Source organism: Neolamprologus multifasciatus, chromosome 23, assembly GCF_963576455.1.
Source record: "Neolamprologus multifasciatus chromosome 23, fNeoMul1.2, whole genome shotgun sequence".
In the NCBI taxonomy this organism is placed as follows: Eukaryota; Metazoa; Chordata; class Actinopteri; order Cichliformes; family Cichlidae; genus Neolamprologus; species Neolamprologus multifasciatus.
This window is the reverse complement of record NC_140460.1, coordinates 33,634,435-33,654,843: the sequence shown is the minus strand read 5'-3', so window position 1 is coordinate 33,654,843 and position 20,409 is coordinate 33,634,435. Positions and strand designations below refer to the sequence as shown.

The following is a 20,409-nucleotide window of genomic DNA, read 5'->3' as shown; positions in this document are numbered from 1 at the left end:
ATAAGAAATTTCGGTGTTACAGAGCTCTTACAGCAAGGGAAAATAAAATATAAAAGGAGGATACAAGGTGGTCCTATATACATATGCAAAATGTACAAGGATATGTATCAAATCTACAGAGCTATGTATATTTGATACATAGAAATAATTACATATTCTTGTACATATGTACAGGGATATGTATCTCCAAAAGTTGATTCTGTTCATCTGGACGTAGCGTTTTGTGGGAGAAACGTTTCGTCACTCATCCAAGTGACTTCTTCAGTCTCAGCTGACTGCAGGTTTCCCCAGTCTTATAAACAGTACATTTGCATAATGACTGAAACCAGCCCACTGAAGGAACAATGGGCTGGGAGGTCAGTTCCTTAATCTTAATTATGCAAATTCTCATGACCATTGATTAACAACCACTGACCAAAACCCACTGATCAAAGCCCACTGACCAATGACCATTATTGAATACCATTCACAGAGAGTTGAGGAATGGCTGCAATCACAGCATTGTAAGATGGCAAAAGATGTACCCTTAGGCCCCCTCCTCAATTCAGAGATGGTCTTTCCCTTTTCACGTAAATAGCCTCCTTGACTCCGCGCTCAAATCAGCGTTCCTCCCTGTCCAAGATGTGTACATCTTCATCCTTGAAAGAGTGTCCACTGGCCTGTAGGTGTAAATAGACTGCAGAGTCCTGGCCTGACGAGGTAGCTCTTCTGTGTTGTGCCATCCGCTTTGCCAGAGGTTGTTTGGTTTCCCCGATGTATAAATCCTGGCAATCCTCCTGGCACTTAACAGCGTACACTATGTTACTCTGTTTGTGTCGGGGGACCTGATCCTTGGGGTGGACCAATTTTTGGCGCAGCGTGTTTTGGGGTTTAAAAGCCACAGAGACCCGGTGTTTAGAAAAAATGAGTCTCAACTGCTCCGATACTCCTGAAACATATGGGATCACTACAGGTTTTCGCTTGGGCAGCGGTTGTCCTTCTCTCCTGGATTGGCTGGAGCTTTCTTTAGTTGCCTTTCCAGCTTTGTCCAGCTGGGATAACCACATTTAATTCAATTCAATTCAATTTTATTTATATAGCGCCAAATCACAACAAAAGTTGCCTCAAGGCGCTTCATAGATACAGAGAAAAACCCAACAATCATATGACCCCCTATGAGCAAGCACTTTGGCGACAGTGGGAAGGAAAAACTCCCTTTTAACAGGAAGAAACCTCCGGCAGAACCAGGCTCAGGGAGGGGCGGCCATCTGCTGTGACCGGTTGGGGTGAGAGAAGGAAGACAGGACAAAGACATGCTGTGGAAGAGAGACAGGGGTTAATAACAGATATGATTCAATGCAGAGAGGTCTATTAACACATAGTGAGTGAGAAAGGTGACTGGAAAGGAAAAACTCAATGCATCATGGGAATCCCCGGCAGCCTACGTCTATTGCAGCATAACTAAGGGAGGATTCGGGGTCACCTGGTCCAGCCCTAACTATATGCTTTAGCAAAAAGGAAAGTTTTAAGCCTAATCTTAAAAGTAGAGATAGTGTCTGTCTCCCGAATCCAAACGGGAAGCTGGTTCCACAGAAGAGGGCCCTGAAAACTGAAGGCTCTCCCTCCCATTCTACTTTTAAATACTCTAGGAACAACAAGTAGGCCTGTAGTGTGAGAGCGAAGTGCTCTAATAGGGTGATATGGTACTACAATGATAAGATGGGGCCTGATTATTTAAGACCTTGTATGTGAGGAGCAGGATTTTGAATTCAATTCTGGATTTAACAGGAAGCCAATGAAGGGAAGCCAAAACAGGAGAAATATGTTCTCTCTTTCTTTTGGACATCCTGATAATAATGAATTACAATAGTCTAGCCTGGAAGTGATAAATGCATGAACTAGTTTTTCAGCGTCACTCTGAGAGAGGATATTTCTAATTTTAGAGATGTTGCGCAAATGGAAGAACACAGTCTTACATATTTGTTTAATATGTGCGTCTCGCCCTATGACAGCTGGGATAGGCTCCAGCGCCCCCCGCGACCCTGAAAAGTATAAGCGGAAGCGAATGGATGGATGGATGTGCGTTGAAGGACATATCCTGGTCAAAAATGACTCCAAGGTTCCTCACAGTGTTACTGGAGACCAAGGTAATGCCATCCAGAGTAAGAATCTGGTTAGATACCATATTTCTAAGATTTTCAGGGCCAAGTACAATAACCTCAGTTTAACTAATTGGTGTGTGTTATCCGGCTTCATAGATAGATAGAGCTGGGTGTCATCTGCATAGCAGTGAAAATTTATGATATGTCTTCTAATAATGCTGCCTACGAGAAGCATGTATAGTGTAAACAGAATTGGTCCTAGCACTGAACCCTGTGGAACTCCATAATTAACCTCAGTGTGTGAAGAGGACTCTTCATTTACATGCACAAATTGGAGTCTATTAGATAGATATGATACAAACCACTGCAGTGCAGTACCTGTAATACCTACAGCATGTTCTAATCGCTCTAATAGGATATAATGGTCAACAGTATCAAATGCTGCACTAAGGTCTAGCAGGACAAGCACAGAGATGAGTCCACTGTCAGAGGCCATAAGAAGATCATTTGTAACCTTCACTAAAGCTGTTTCTGTGCTGTGATGAGCTCTGAAACCTGACTGAAACTCTTCCAATAAGCCATTCCTCTGCAGATGATCTGTTAGCTGTTTGACAACTACTCTTTCAAGGATTTTTGATATGAAAGGAAGGTTGGAGATTGGCCTATAATTAGCTAAGACTGCTGTGTCTAGAGATGTCTTTTTGAGTTAAGGTTTAACTACAGCCAGCTTGAAGGCCTGTGATACATAGCCGATTATTAGAGATAGGTTTAATTAATTGCAGGACTTCTTTGAGCAGTTTTGTAGGAATGGGGTCTAAAAGACACGTTGATGGTTTGGAGGAAGTAATTATTGAAGTTAACACAGAAAGATCAATTGGAGAAAAAGGGTCTAACTTAACATCAATGGTACTAAGAGTAGCTGTAGATAGTATTACATCTGTGGGATGATTATTGGTCATTTTTTCTCTAATGATAAAAATGTTATTTGTTTAGAAGTTCATGAAGTCATTACTAGTTAACGTTAAAGGGATGGTTGGCTCAAAAGAGGTCTGACTTTTTGTCAGCCTGGCTACAGTGCTGAAGAGAAACCTGGGGTTGTTCTTATTTTCTTCAATCAGTGACGAATAGTAAGATGTTCTGGCTTTGCGGAGGTCTTTCTTATAAAGCAGCAAACTATTTCTTCAGGCTAAATGATGATCCTCTGAATTTGTGACACACCATTTCCTCTCCAGATTACGAGTCATCTGCTTTAGGCTATGTGTTTGAGAATTATACCACGGAGTAAGGTACTTATGATTAGAGACCTTAGTTTTCACAGGAGCTATAGTATCCAGAGTCGTACGTAGTGAGGAGGTAAAATTATTAACAAGATAATCGACCTCTGTTGGAGTAGCGTTCAGATAGCTGCTCTGCTCTATGTTGGTACAGGGCATTGAAGATGATAACAGTGGGTGGATTATATTCTTAAACTTAGTTACAGCGCTTTCAGAAAGACATCTACTTTGATAAAGTCCACTCTCCACTGCTGTGTAATCAATTATTGTACATGTAAATGTTATCAGGAAATGATCAGACACGAGAGGGTTTTCAGGAAACACTGTTAAATGTTCAGTTTCTATGCCATATGTTAAAACAAGATCTAGAGTGTGATTAAAGTGGTGGGTGGGTTCTTTTACATTTTGAGAGAAGCCAATTGAGTCTAATAACAGATTAAATGCCATGTTGAGGCTGCCATTTTTAACATCTACATGGATGTTAAAATCACCCACAATAATTATTTTATCTGAGCTCAGAACTAAATCAGATAAAAAGTCTTAGAAATCAGACAGAAACTCTGTGTAAGGCCCAGGTGGACGATAGATGATAACAAATAAGACTGATTTCTGAGTTTTACATCTGGGGTGGACGAGGCTAAGCATCAGGCTTTCAAATGAATTAAAAGTCTGTCTTGGTCTTTCATTAATTAATAGGCTGGTGTGTAAAATTGCTGCCACACCGCCCCCTCAGCCTGTGCTTCGAGATTTCTGGTAGTTAGAATGACTCGGGGGTGTTGATTCATTTAAACTAACATAATCATCCTGCTGCAACCAGGTTTCTGTAAGGCAGAGTAAATCGATTTGTTGATCAATTATTAAGTCATGTACTAACAGAGACTTGGAGAAGAGAGACCTAATATTTAATAATCCACATTTCACTGTTTTACTCTTTGGTTCAGATGTGGATACTGTATTGTTCTTTATTTGTGATTGTTTATGTTTAAGTTGTTTATTGCTAGTTTTTAGTTTGTTTTTTGTCTTTTTGGGAGCTGACACAGTCTCTATGGAGATCGGTTTTTGGGGAGGTAGCAGGAGGAGAGAAGCTGCAGAGAGGCGTGTAAGACTGCAACTCTGCTTCCTGGTCCCAACTCTGGATAGTCATATTTTGGGGGGTTTAATAAATTTGTCCATATTTCTAGAAATGAGAGCTGCTCCATCCAAAGTGGGATGGATGCCCTGTCTCCTAACAAGACCAGGTTTCCTCCAGAACGTTTGCCAATTATCTATGATGCCCACGTCGTTTCTTGGACACCACTCAGACAGCCAGCAATTTAAGGAGAACATGCGGCTAAACATGTCACTCCTGGTCTGATTGGAGTGACAGGTTTGTAAAAGGCCCTGATTTACTCAGCCTTTTTGATGTGCTGTTCTTCTGCCTCCCTGGCCGCTGTGTCAGTGGGGATGGTGTTCGCTCTGTGTTGTAGCGTCCTAATGACACCCAGTTTGTACTCCAGTGGATGATGAGAGTCAAACCTTAAATACTGATCCGTATGTGTAGGTTTACGGTACACGTCAGTCTTTAGATGTCCCCCATTACCGATGGAAATCTCACAGTCTAAAAATGCTAACCTGCCACTTTTCATATCCTCCCTGGTGAATTTGATGTGTCAGTCCACTGAGTTAATGTGATCCGTGAATTGTGGTACGTCCTGAGATTTGATTTTCACCCAGGTGTCATCCACATATCTGAACCAATGACTTGGTGGTGTTCCAGGGTAGGATAGCAAAGCCCTCTTTTCCACTTCTTCCATGTACAAATTGGCCACGATGGGTGAAACTGGGGAGCCCATGGCACACCCATGTTTCTGCCTGTAGAACTGACCCTTGTATGTGAAGTAGGTGGAATGAAGACACAGTTCCAAAAGCAAACACACTTGGTCAATGCTGAGAGTGGTCCTGTTGCTGAGGTTTGTGTCATCCTGTAATCTCTTACGGACTACCTCCAACGCTTCCGTGAATGGGATGCAAGTGAAGAGAGATGTAACGTCATACGAGACCATGGTTTCATCTGCCTCGATAATGACATCTCTCACCTTCTCAACAAAGTCCAGGGTGTTCAGAGCTGCCCACCAGCAGGTTGAGGATCGAAGCCAGAAACTTGGAGATGTTATAGGTGACAGAGTTGATCATGCAGACAATCAATTTTAAAGGTGCACCCTGTTTATGTATTTTCGGTAAACCATACAGACTTGGTGTAGACTCCCCTGGGTACAGCCTGTGGTATGAGGTCCGGTCAATAGCCTTGTCTTGTTCTAACTGCTTCAGACAGTCTATCACCCTCTTCCTGTAGCCACTTCCTGGGTCTCGTTTCAGGGGCTCATAAGTATTTTCATCACCGATTAGTTCCTTCAGTGGGCTGGTTTCAGTCATTATGCAAATGTACTGTTTATAAGATTGGGGAAACCTGCAGTCAGCTGAGACTGAAGAAGTCACTTGGATGAGTGACAAAACGTTTCTCCCACAAAACGCTACGATGAACAGAATCAACTTTTGAAGATTTACTTTCCTGGATGATTGAGAATGCATCAAGACAGGGATATATAACTCTTTCTTTTTTTTTCAAAATCAACAGAATAACCAGTCTGAGTACTTTCTGCTTTTTTGTGTGTTGGTATGGTAATGGCCATCAGCAAAGAAGAGAAAGAAGAACATGTGGGAAGTACAGTATGATCAGTGTGACAGGCTCATTCTGATGTGAATGAGGTAGGCCAAATCCAGTCTGAGCCAAGTGATATCTTATTCAGCAAGTTTGAGCTCCTCCCCCTGTTGTCTGGTTACTCACATTCATTAAAAAAAGAGAAAGAAAGAAAAAAAAAGAAGAAAAAGAGCTGCAGGCAAACCTTTACCACCCATGCTGTGTAGATAAAGGCCGTGTGATCAGACTAATCCTTGGCATTGGAAATGAATGCTGAATTCATGCCTACATAGTGCATTCACATCACAAACATGCAATAAAATGTTTAATCTGTGATATTAAGCAATTAGAGTGCATGATAATTCACCATTCAGCATTTCTTCTGCAATGTCTGAAATTGGATTAATATATCAATAAGTACAGGTTTCTTGTCAGATTTAATTGACATATATCAGGTGTCATTATCATCATATAGAATGCCAGTATCATGTCAGGTGTTTAATATTCACGTACATTAAAACATGAAGCCCAGCTGTGTTACTGTTTGATGCTGACTGGAGGCAGACTGTATATCTGGGTCTTAAACCCCTGTCTTTGGTCTCTCATGTCAGTTGTACTTAGGATCTAGGAATGTCTTATTGAGCAGTCATTGCAAGTTCTCTCCAGTCATGTAACACAATCACTTCAGTCTGAAGTTCTGTGTACACATATGTCTTGTTTTAAACAGCTTAAGTAGGGTATCCCACTGTTTCATTTCTCCCTCCCGTTGTTTTGCAGAGAAAATGTTGCATTTATTTGATTGCAAAGGGGAACAAAATGCCTGCTTTCTCTTTCAGGGCTGGGAAAATGGTGAGCTTGTGCATGATTAGGGTACTACTCATGTTCACTCATGGTAAAACGAGAGTACACTCAAAGTTTTTCATGTCAGGGGAAATAAAATCACTTGGTCCTTACCAGGTGTTAAAAATGTTTATATGTAATTCTGATAAACTACAACAAAATTACATGTCATTTTTTTTATTTAATCAAACCTGAGCCAAAATGCAAGAAGGATTTTGGCTTCTGGATTTTGTGAAAAACTAAACACATCCATGCTGCTTCAATAAGAATTATAAGGGGAACCAACAGCCAGGTGCTGAATCTGATTAACTGATAATAAGCTAGTGTGAGAAAAGCAGAGGTTTTGACAGTTTGCAGGTCCGAAGCATTCACGTGTGAGTAAACAATTCCACACTGGCAGCAATCTTAGAGAAGCAGTTGTTGTTGCCCATCTACCAGGCAAGTGTTATAAGGTCCAAACAATGTGAAGTCCTTCATTCCATGATGAGAAAACAATAATATTCACAAGTCGAAAACATTAAAAATAATTGCCAATCTTCTCAGAGTGGATATCCCAAGAAATTCACCCCAAGGTCAGACTCTGCAAATCTCACTGAAATTGTGAAAAACCCAAGAGCTCCCTCTCAGAATCCATACAGGCCTCAGTTAACACATTAAATATTAAAAATCCTGAAAGTACAATAGACTAAGACAATAGAAAAAGACTGAACAAGTATGGAAGGGTTGCCAGGTGAAAGCAACTTCTCCACAAAAAGAACGTGGCAGCACGGTGCAGGTTTGCAAAGATGTATTTTAACAAGACTTCTGGAATACTGTCCTTTGGACAGATGAGACCAAATTGAGACATTTGGCCATAATGCACCATTTTTGGTAAAGTCGTAAAAATGTGCTCTTTTCAGCCCCTGGACATGGGTATTGTGCTGACTGCAAACTCCTCTAGCATTCTGGTTTGGGTATGAGGCCATCTGTCTGGGAGCTAACACTTGACCTAAACTGTAATCTACAACATAATGGCTGGAAAAGAAAATTGAGACTCGGGAATTGCGAATAGAGCCATGCAAAAACAAATGCCCACAAATATCAGTGAACAGAAGCAACATTGTAAAGAAGAGTGTGCTAAAATTTGCTGCATTGCTTGAGTTAATAGCTATGTAGTGAAAAAGAAATACTTGAGTAAATTCATATCATCAAGTGATGCTAAACCCCAACCAGCTAAATTGATATTAGGAAAACGAGAGGGTGCTTAAAATTAGACCTGATTACTGAAAGGGAAAACGTGTAAGGATTAACAAAAGTTATCGTTAACAGTTATCATTTTGTTGTTTGAAATAACTGCACTTATAATTTTCATCTTATTTGTGTACAACATGTATCAGTTGACGCAAAGTAAAAATGAAGAAACTGATAAGCTACGAGTGTTTCCTTTTTTCCCCTATTCTGGGAAGTTTTATTCTCAAGGGCAGTTAAACAGTGAACCTCCTAAATGATTATTTTCCTATGGAAGAACTTGACAAGCTAGAACGACTACAAAAAACTAGCCCACAGGCCTTGCCTTCAAGGTTGAGTCAATTCTACAGTTCTACCATTTTGAATTAGACTATTAAGACTGCAAAGGATTTGATTTGAAAGATTGTCCTTTAGTTCTTAATATTTTGACTTTGTTTAAAAATATGACAGCTAATTCTTGTATTACATACAGGCTAAACACAATTATCATGCAAGTAATGACTTTTCACTACCACAGTATACCTTTTCTTAAAGGCCATTATGATAGCATTTTCATCAGCTGCCTTTATGAGTTTTCTAAATTCAAATCCCACATAATGAACATATTATATTCCGAAGTGCTACAGACTGAATTTTGATAGATGGTAGTCATTCAGTCTTATGACAATGTGGTGATAATGTTTTAGTGTGTAGTTCATTTGTCATGGTTGATGTACAATGGTGCCATTCCATGCAGTACTGATAAGGGAGTCTGTCTCTGGAAGGTAGCTGCTTTGAATTCACATCAGTTTTGGAAATCTGTATTGGGGGGAAAAATAAGCACACTGTCCTCAAATTACAAGACAAATTTCCTCTGCTCTGCTGCTTCACTATTTTTCCAGACCAGAATCTCATTGGGCAGAAATATAGGTCTGTGCTGGTACTTAATAGCTCCTAATGAATCTCATTCCAGTGTTTATTCCCAACATCAGAATGAGTTGGATAATAAAAATTGGATGTTATTAATGCCCAGTCCTACATTTGCCTTGAAGCCAGTTTTTGCTACCAGTTTCTGTGTTGTTGTAGCCTGTAACCCACACCAGCTACACTCAATTTTAGGTACTCTATGTGAATCAAGACATGGTATTGAGTTCTGCCAATGAGGTTATATAACAGCTGAATCCAGCCAATAGCTCTGTCAATCAAAAGTAATGTGTTAACACAAGCTTTAATGCTGGCTCAGGGCTATTGTTGGATCCTAAACTCTGTTATTTTCTTCTTGGGCTTACATGTAAAATACAAAAAGAAAAAAAAGACAGAGACAAAATGTATCCCTTATAGTCAGACTAAACAAAAAAATCACAGTCCTGGTGAGTGAGTGCATCATTTTGCATCCTTAAAGTCACACTTAAATGTAAAATCTGATATGATTCTTTTTACCCTACTGCATGCTTTATTGTAATGCGTTTTATGGTTGAGAGTATTGAAGTCACATCTGTTGGCTGCTGGTATGTCCACTCACTGAAGTGTTATTATCTAGTATTAGAAACATCGGTCACTCTAACAATTGCTATTCTTAATTGCAGTTTGGGGCTAATAAACACCAGGAATTAACTTTTCTTTTTGTTAGCATAAATAAATTGACATTGTGACTGGACAATAAAATCACATGGTGTTCATGATTGCGTGTGTAACACAGTAAGGGGAATTGTTGAAAAGAATATATAAATGGGCCAATAGGCTCGACTATTGGAGCACAGGGGTGTGTTTAAATGAGACACAGAGACAAGAATGTAACTCAAAAGAACCAGCCAACTTTAGTGAAATAAATCTTAAGGTTGACAAGCACAGGTTAAAGACACTTTACAATGGTAGAAAGGAAACTTACAAAAAATGAAAGAAAACTAAAACACATAAACTACTAAGACAATGACTTGGCCAAGTGTTACTTTTGGTTTTCAATGCTCGGATTTCAATGCTCAGGTGCACCCTAGTAACCTGACCCCTTAACTCTTATAGAAACAGATTACACAAATCCAATGTACATTCAAATGAAAATCTCACACTCTTTTCACATGTGGAGAATGTTCTACACAACAGCTTATTATTCAGAGTCCCAAATAAAAAATGTCCAAGGGGTAAAGTCCAAAAAATTCCCAGGGTGTGAAAGTGTGAGTGATACAGTCCTACCACACCGCAAGGTGCAGCAGATCATCAAGTGGAAAAGAAGCGAATCTCAGTCTCTCTAAGTCCAGGTGGGAAGGCTCGCCATCTATTTCACCAGAGGAATCCACCTCAGGAACAATTCAGCATACAAAAAAAAAAAAAACCCTGACCTGTCAACAGACAGGGTCAGAAGAGCAATTCAATTATTAATTATAATGTCCTAGCTATAATTCACAACTGAGGATTTTGTTCACATCATACTCGACATCAATTTGCAATTAAAATACTCAAATTTGCAAAAATAAAACATCTCTCTTACACAAACTATGCATTAAACCAAGTAAAGTCAGTGCATATGCGACAATTATTAATCAAACAATTGAGTTGAATTCAGTTTCTCAATGATAAAATGCAACACAGACTTAACTGAGACATATAATATGCACTCACCGATCTCAGTGCATCACGGCCGAAGACAATGGTATGGTGTCTCTCGGTCGGAACATGCGGGGCTCTAAATAATGTAACAGGACATGTTGTTTTTCTCTTTAATAACAGTAATACGACGTGAAGGAAAATAAACACAAGTTGCGCTTCAAGTGTTACCTTACTTCTGGAAGCAGATTGAGATGAACTTTCAGGCAGTTGATAGCAACCAGAGCTAACAAAGGCTAACAGTTTAGCTCCACACGGTACTTTCTAAAGTCGCCAGAAAACTGCAGCATTCGCCTGTTTACTCACTTTGGCTACTTTTAACATGGAAGGTTAACATAACCAGCGAACTTATGTGCAGCACAGTTAGTTGCAACTTATATCTAATACTTTTTCCAGTTTTTCAGGGATCAAAGTTTTGCAGCGCTGCTCTCTTTTTCTAGTGCCAGCATGCGACTACCTCCACACATAGCAGCAAACACAGAGCAGGTGGGTGGGACACACAGCGGCAGGATGCTTTCCCATTGGCCAAAGCATACTGGGAAAGTTGTCTGTGAAGGTTGTCTGTCCCACATACTGGGACTTGTGCATTTCGATTGGTTGGGCAGGCTGTCCATCTCTCCTCATATTCTAATTTTATGTGGGTTACACGTGCACAGTCTGGGTAGAGACCTTGGCTTCAGAAAACTAACTGGCTCAGCTGTGTATTTCAATTATTGAGCCCAGCTGGGCTAATAAACCAAGAGCACTAAAGCAATAAAAGCTACTTTTCTGAAATTATCTAATAAGTGGCCCATTTCCTAAAGACATAAGTTGAGTTTTCTTGAAAATGTCTGTCTGAACATAGGAGAAAGCTTCTTAGAGGTAGTGACATTTGAAATCACAGTCATCTGTCCTCACATTGTCCCTTATTGTAGATAAAAGGTGTATACACTCTACACAGCATCAATCATCCAAAAAGCTCTCGGGGATAGATGGACGACAGCTTAAAAGCTTTAGATAGCTCACTGTCTCCTTGTATACTGCATCCCTTATTCTGAGTTGTAAGACTAAAGAGAAGTAGCACTCTAAAAACAAAAGCTTACAATTTAAGCTAACTGTGAAAAAAGGCAAGCCTGAAAACCCCCAGATAAATTGACTGTAACGAGTCACCTCAACCCATCTTTGGAAAAAGAAAAGCTTCAGATCATAATACTATTGAGCAGAAATATTTACATTTTAATAAGAATTCCCACGGACAATCTCCTTCTTGCAATAACTTTTAGTGCTGCTCTTATTTATCTGTTTTATGCAGTACTAATGGTTCCTCCCTCCACATTCCTTTAGGGGGATTACTGTGGCAGCAGGTCAAAAGAGCAGGTCACGTGTCTCTTCTCCTGATTTCTCCTTTGGGGGCTCTTCCTGTCCTCAACCTAGCTCACATTGTGATCCCTGTAAAGTTTTGGATAGGCCTGGGGTTATACACCCAGTGTCATGTTAACAAAATAACATGACAGATACTCAGCCAAAGACTACAAACTAGAGTTTCCAACCTTATGTTGCAAGATGAAAAGCTGTGGAAACTGCATCTTTATCAGGAAGATTTTCTGAACAAAATTCAACAAAGAGATGATTAGTTAGCACGGCTAATGCTCCCAAAAGAATAAAAAGCCCTAAATTTCCCTTACTATACAAACTGGTAAATTTGCATAGTAAAGTACATACTATTTTAACCCACAGCAAACCTCTGCAAAACTCTAACTATGGTTGAGCAAAATGTACTATTTCTACACCTGACTAGAAAAGGTCCAACAGCAGCGCTTGCTTTTGAATTCCCCTGAGGTGAGTGTGTAGTGGTTATGGGAATGGAGCATTCAGCTGTGATTCTGACAATGCCAGGTCACCATGGTATAATACTGGCCAATCATACGTGATGAGACTCTCTGCCACTCTGTGTATAATTCCCTACTTTAGCTCAGCACAACTAAAAGGAAGGAAGAAACACTTTCCCATTGCAGAAGAAGAAGTTACAATATAACAAAATAAGTTAATAATTTACTGAGTGCTAAAGAAGGCAGATCACTGAATTACTATAATAAAAAAAAATTAAAAACCTAGTGAAACAGAAAAATAACCCCTAACCTACCCAAACAATGAATGTACCAGTTAGTTTAATGGGCTAGAACTCATATAGTGCTTGTCTACTCTACTTGAGCATTCAAAGTGCTTAATCCAACATTTCTCATTCACCCATTTACATGACTATGTGCTTTCTAACATTCAAACACATTGACACAATGAACTGGTAGCAACTCAGGCCCAAAGAATACATTGAAATGCAGATTTCAAAATTCCTGATTTTTTTTTACAATCTTACAAATTCCTTTCAATCAGCATTGGATCTAATTGGTTGGTTGGGACCTCATTTTGATCCAGTTTTCCGCTATTTGTTACCATGCTATATGTCCTTACTAGTGCAGTGATTGCAACAGCTAAATAACACATCATACAAACACTGCATATATTTCAAACTATGAACTTTTTCATGAGCAGGGCATGAGTCAAAAAGATTTCCTCTTAAAAAAAACTCTTAACATCCACTGTTAAGGTCACTGTTAACCTTAGTTTGGGTTAGAGTTCTTAGGGTCCTTTTTAGCCACATCCTAAATTCTGTATTTTTTCTCTAATCAGAAACTGTTATATTTTACATGAAGCCTTATATATGCTGGCCTTGAAGGTTTTTTTGTTTTCAAAGGTTTTCCATTTGAATGTTCCAAACTGGTAGAAACTCAACAAAAAGAGCTGGCCATTAATCACACCAAAACTCTAATGCTAGATGGGTTGCCAGTAGCCAGGTGGAGGTAAAGAGATTATGATTTAGGTGTATAAAGATGACATAATAGGATAGGGATAAACAGATTTGGCATATTGTGGTTGGTTGTGTATTTCCGGCGCCGCTCCGAGCTGGCAGCCAGTATCAGCAGCTCCGACCTGACCGAGTCCTTTTTTCTCTTTAACATATGTTTCTTTGTTGTTCTTGTGTTTCTTGTTTTTGTTTTTCTATTGTGGACTGCTGTCCCCCACAATGGAGCTCAGAATTCTATGGACAGTTGTGTTCTTTATTATATTTTTTACGGCGTCTGTGTCCGGAGAGCTCGTGGAAGTCCGACCTCCCATTGTTTACAGCAGGGATCAGCTGTTAGCCCTCGGAGCCTCCGCTGCCCTGCCTACTGCCGAGCAAGCCAACATCCCCCGCGAGGTGAGGAGGAAGAGATGCGGTACTCGGGCCGGGATCGGGCGTCGCAGTAAAGTTAGGAGGTACCGGCCAGCGATTCCATCTATTATTATGGGGAATGTGAGATCTCTCCCCAATAAAGTAGACGAACTGGCGGCTCGACATCAGAGGAGCTACAGTTAGTGCAGCCTGATGTGCTTCACAGAGTTGTGGCTAACCGCGCTAACTCCGGACTCACACATAAACATAGACGGTTTCCATCTGATCTGGGCTGACAGAACAACGGAGAGTGGTAAGAAGAGAGGAGGGGGTCGGGCTGTGTTTGTGAATGATAGATGGTGTAACTCTGGGCATTTACCTATCAAAGAGACACTATGCTGTAAGGACATTGAGCTGCTAGCGGTTAGCATGAGACTGTACTATCTACCGTGTGAGTTTACATACGTGATTGTGATAGCTGTGTATGTTCCGCCCTCTGCTAACACTGCAGCAGCCTGTGAGGTCCTGCACACTGTAACCAGCAGACTCCAAACACAGCACCCTCAGGCCCTTTTCCTGATCTCTGGGGACTTTAATCACATCTCCCTGTCCTCCACTCTCCCCACCTTCACAGAGTATGTCACCTGCCACATCCAGAGACAATAAAAGATTGGAATTATTGTATGCCAACACCAAGGAGGCATACAGCTCATCACCTCTCCCTCCCATGGGGGGCTCAGATCACAACCTGGTTCATCTCCAGCCTGTGTATAAAACTCTAGTACACAGAGAACCAGTTGTGAAACACACAGTTAGGAAATGTTCGGCAGAGACTGAAGAGGCCCTGAGGGACTGTTTCCATTCTACTGTGTGGGACAACCTCTGCAGCCCCCTGGAGGATGACCTCAACAGCATCACAGCCTGCATTGCGGATTACATGAACTTCTGTGTGGACAGCACCGTACCCAGCATAAAGGTACGGTATTTTTCTAACAACAAGCCATGGATAAATCCTGAAATTAAGGCTCTCCTCAAGGAGAAGAAGAGAGCCTTTATATCTGGAGACAAACAGGAGCTGTGAGCTGTCCAGAAGAAGCTGATAAGGCAAGGGAAGGAAAACTATAGGAGGAAGATGGAAGAGCAGCTGCAACAGGACAACATCAGAGGGGTTTGGAACAGCCTGAAGACAATCTCAGGACAAAAACCAACCCCCCAGGCTGCAGGAGACTTGGGGTGGGTGAATGACCTAAATAAATATTTTAATAGGTTTGATCAACCACCCACCCCTCCCCCAGCATCGTCCCCCCTGCTGCAATCTCCTTCATCTCAGGACTTCACACCGCTCAGCTTCACACCTCCCAGCTCCCAGTCATTACACCCACGCCCGGCTTCTGTGGACTCCAACATACACCCCCCTCCCCCAAAATCCACTCTTTCTATCTCAGCACTTGAAGTGAGGAACTAGCTTCGCAAGATCAAGGTGCGGAAGGCTGCAGGTCCAGATGGCATCAGCTCCAGGCTCCTGAGGTACTGTGCAGATGAACTGTGTGGTATCCTAGGATATCTGTTCGACCTGAGCCTGTCGCTGGGGAAAGTACCACAGCTGTGGAAGACATCCTGTGTGGTACCGGTACCAAAGACCTCCCATCCCAAGGACCTCAGCAGCTACAGGCCGGTAGCCCTGACATCACATCTGATGAAGACTCTCGAGAGGTTGGTTCTAAACCATCTGCGCCCCCTGGTGAGGTCTTCATTGGATCCGGTGCAGTTTGCTTACCAGCCTGGCATTGGGGTGGAGGACGCCATCATCTACCTCCTGCACCGAGCTCTGACTCACCTGGAGAAGCCTGGAAGCACTGTGAGGATCATGTTCTTTGATTTCTCCAGTGCTTTCAACACCATCCAGCCACAACTTCTGAGAGACAAGCTGGAGCTATCGGGAGTGGACCACCACATGTCCCAGTGGATGCTGGACCACCTCACAGAACGCCCACAGCATGTGAGGTCACAGGGCTGTGTCTCTGATACGCTGGTCTGCAGTACGGGGGCCCCACAGGGACCGGTGCTCTACACTGCAGACTTCTCCATCAACCACGCTGCCACCTACAGAAGTTCTCTGACGACTCTGCCATAGTTGACCTCATCACAGGTGAGGACAACTCAGAGTACAGACAGTGGACTCTGGACTTTGTGGACTGGTGTCAGCAGAACCACCTGTTGATCAACACCAGGAAAACCAAGGAGTTGTGGTGGACTTCCGGAGATGCAGACCTACCACACTGACACCGGTGAACATCCAGAGAGTGGATCGTATAGGTACCTGGGTGTTCACCTGAATAATAAACTGGACTGGAGCCACAACACTGATGCTCTTTACAGGAAGGGTCAGAGCAGACTCTACTTGCTGGGGCGGCTGACGCCATTTGGAGTCCAGGGAGCGCTTTTAAAGACCTTCTATAAGTCTGTGTTGGCATCTGTCATTTTTTACAGTGTGGTATGTTGGAGCAGCAGTTTATCGGCAGCTGAGAGGAAGAGGTTGGATAAACTCATCAGGAAGGCCAGCTCTGTTTTGGGATGCACCCTGGACCCAGTGCAGGTGATTGGAGACAGGAGGACTCTGGCCACAATAACATCTCTGATGGACAGAGCCTCCAACCCCATGCATGTAAATGTTGCTGAACTGCAGAGCTCCTTCACTGACAGACTGCTACATCCTAGATGCATGAAGGAGTGTTTCCGCAGGTCCTTCCTCCCTGCAGCTGTCAGACTGTACAATCAAAACTGCTCCCAACAATAGATATTTACATCTGTGCTGAAACTGCAATAATTTAATCAACTGATTCGCACTACAACCTGGTTTGCCTCTCATCTGTAGTTAATTTTATTTTATTTAATAACTGTACAGTACTCTCTGTTTATAGTAACCATTGTCCTTAATGTAAATATGTAAGAAAAATTGTGTATGTTTCTGTTCTGTGTCTTGTGTACTGTTTGTTCTATATGTGTCTTTCTTGCTGCTATTACAACCAAATTTCCCCTAAAGGATTATTCTATTCTTCTATTCTATTCTATATAATATAAAAATATGAAAACTGAGTTATACTGACAGGATTTATAAACATTCTGAATAATTATTATTTCACCAGTCATTGGCATTCAAGGGCATCTATCTAACATGCATGCCATATTTAAAATATAAAGCTCTCGTGTCAATTTCAAGTAAAGCTGCATCCATTCAGATAACAGTGCACTCGTTATGTGTCACACTGAAGCTAACAATTGGCAGTGAGGTAGCCTAGATAACGCTACCAGGTCAAATCCTAGATTTTCATTCCAATCACTTGCTTTGAAGTTGAGAAACGTTTATCTTGGGAGCCACTTCATGATTTTTTTTAAACCTGGAGTTACTTGAACTTGCCGAATGTCATTGGCTTTGGTTTGGTCACCACATTGCTGTGGATTGGTCCCCCCCATTTAAGACCATAGCCTTATTCTCTGAAATGATCATTGTTATGCTCTGAGTTTATGAATAACATTCATTATAATAATGGCAGAAAGCTCTTCCCCAACTCCACAGACATCCTGTCAGCCAGTAAAAAATAAGAAATTTGCATCTTAGTAGTTACGTTTCATGTCGCATCACTTTATACATACTTTATACATACAGGGTAATTTGCGATCATTTCTTCTGTCTCTAAAGTTGGCAGTCTGGATAGATACATTATTGCTGGCATGTGCTTCTATAAAAACCTCTTTATCTCCAGCTGTGCATGATCACCAACCAACCCCTTCATAGTATGTCTGATATGTTTCCTGCCACCTATTTCAGCTGATAATGAAACACTAATTCCTTAAACTTTCTCTCTGCGGCTGCATCTCTCGTCCTGAATTGTGGTGATAAACAACAGAGTGATGAACACTAAGGAACAGCTGACAAATTACTGGGTCTGTTTCATTCTAAATGCCAATACTTTCATTTGCAAGAGGAGCAAAACAAATGGGTAACGGTGTGATATGGCAAACTGGGGACCTATGATCCTTTCATGCATCATTTTAAGTGACACATTACTCAATACAGATATTCCCCACTGGGAAATCAATACAGCCAATGAAAAAAAAATAAAGTGTTAACTTTGGGATAAAAGGAAAAATTTATTCCAAATAACAGGCTGGTTTATAGGAGGCATTGAGGTTCTCAAAGGGGAACTCGCTTTTGATTCTGTTCCATTTTTTCTTTTTTACTTCTGTCCCTCTTTCCAGCTTCTGTCTTTTTTCTTTGTAATATGCTGGATGGCTGTAGGGTACTATAAAGCTAGGTTTGTGAGAGTGTATTAATGAAAGAAACCACCTGCACCGAAAGCCATTTATCAGATCACAGTGTGGCTAGCTGACACTGAGATACATTGTGCGGTACATTGTGTGCAGATATATATGTTTGTGTGCCTTCTCAAGGGTGTGTGTAAGTGTGTTTCTACTCAAGTGTTGTTGGTGTGACACATTCATCACAGGGGACATAAATGAGCTGAACTCAAGCTGTGGAAGGGCACAAGGGGAAAGAATAGGTGTTAACTGTGGAGAAAAAAACGTGTAAGGAGATGGAGGAAAAAGGAAAGGAAGCAAATGTTCAGACAGGAGTGAAGTGATATAAGTGTGTGAATGCTTATGTGTGTGAGTGCTTAATGGGGCTTAGTCAAAGACTCAGTGGAGAAACGGCTGCAAGGACCTGCCTTCTGCATTGCTTCGTTCGAAGGTCACTGCATCTCAGGACATGGTCTCGCTGTGGTTCAGGTGTCTCAAAGTGTGAGATTTTACACAAGCTTAAAAAAAGTGTGAAATCTGGGATTGCTATTTTTGCACAGCAAAAGACACCTGTAACACATATATAGTACTAGCAAAGTAGGTATACAACTTAAGGGAGTGCATGTATTTCCTTGTATTCTCCAAAACATACTGTTACAATGGGGGATGCTCATTTCATAAAAAAGTTGAATAATGAAGTCAGTGCATGAGTAATCTAGTCGAGTACTAGAAACCACGCAAGTGCGTGGTTTCTGCTTAGTGTGAAGTCAGTAAGGGCAGAGAACCTTATGTAACTTATAGATCACCTCATTTGGCGACTGGTTGCAAGTAGCTATGGTGGCCAGCTGGTTTCCCAGAGGATGATCACCCAACAGCCTCGGCCTTTTGTTTGCAAAGTGAATGATTCAGTGACTCACACCAATCACTTTCAGTCAAGAGCTGCAATTAGCTGCTGTCTAATTTATAAATGCAGACAGATTGTCAGAATGTTGCAGTCAATTGCAGTCAGTGTGTCAGTGTGCCATGTCGTTGAAATAGTGTGATTCAGTGCAACTGATCACCAACAGATAGTATTCTGATCATATTCCTATATTAAAACAAGGTTGCAGAGCACCTATGTCATTTTGCTTTGTCAACTATTTCTGGAGGATAATTTTCATTTCAGTTCTAGGTTCTGACTGGACTAATTAATGCAAATATCTATGTATGTAAAGAACAAATTTGCGATTTTTGCTGATTTATCAAAGTTAATTGCAAGTCGATTGTGTGTAATTGCCAACTTGACCCCATTCAGTCGTAGGCTGATAGCACACTGACTTTGTCTTATTGCTGTTTTATGGCAGTCATGATCCACTGAAGTCACTTTGAAGATGGCAGCTGACTGTCACAGACTTGGTTCCCATCTTTGGAGCAGTCATTTCAAAGGCAAAGGGACTACAAGTTCATTGCACACGGCTGCAGTAATTTTGGCTGTGCTGCAGTCTCCATGCACTGTTTTCCCTTGTGTGACTGGAGTTTTAGAGTCACAGCTCTGACTGTGAGCCAATAAGAGGAAAGTTGAAAGCTAAAATGATGACAAGGAGGAACTAAAGAGCAGCATCAGATTCCAGTATGAGGTAAATGAGGACTATTTGAAGCTGAGTCATGCACAGCTGCTCAGGTGGAATCCACTAACAATTACATGGAGCTGGAAATGAGCAGAAATGATTCACTTTATAAGCTACAGCTTCCTTACAATATAGTATTTTGTCTTACACATAATAATAATAATAATAATGGATTGGATTTCTATAGCGCTTTTCAAGGCACCCAAAGCGCTTTACAATGCCACTATTCATTCACTCTCACATTCACACACTGGTGGAGGCAAGCTACGGTTGTAGCCACAGCTGCCCTGGGGCAGACTGACAGAAGCGAGGCTGCCATATCGCGCCATCGGCCCCTCTGGCCAACACCAGTAGGCGGTAGGGTAAAGTGTCTTGCCCAAGGACACAACGACCAGGACAGAGAGCCCGGGGATCGAACCGGCGACCTTCCGGTTACAGATACGCTTCCCAACCCCCTGAGCCACAGTCGCCCCCGACTGTGGCTCAGGGGGGCCACAGTCGGGGGCCCCCCTGAGCCACAGTCGAGAAATAAACATAAAGTTTATTTCTCAATTGCTTCCCCAAATACAAATTTGCTTGCCTACGTATTTGGGGATCTTGCAGCAAATAAGAAAAATAAAGCCATGATTCAGGG

At 41.5% G+C, this 20,409-nt stretch overlaps 2 long non-coding RNA genes across 2 annotated transcripts in view; one reads left to right on the top strand and one right to left on the bottom strand.

Annotated features, from left to right (window-relative positions):
- The window catches only part of LOC146492049 (uncharacterized), a 505,246-nt gene that overhangs the window by 349,492 nt on the left and 135,345 nt on the right, over positions 1–20,409 (bottom strand). The gene's annotated exons all lie outside the window — the stretch shown is intronic.
- On the top strand, positions 2,864–3,513 carry LOC146492051 (uncharacterized). The gene is made up of 2 exons (XR_014872510.1): positions 2,864–3,128; positions 3,233–3,513. It is a non-coding gene; the product is annotated as an uncharacterized LOC146492051 (long non-coding RNA).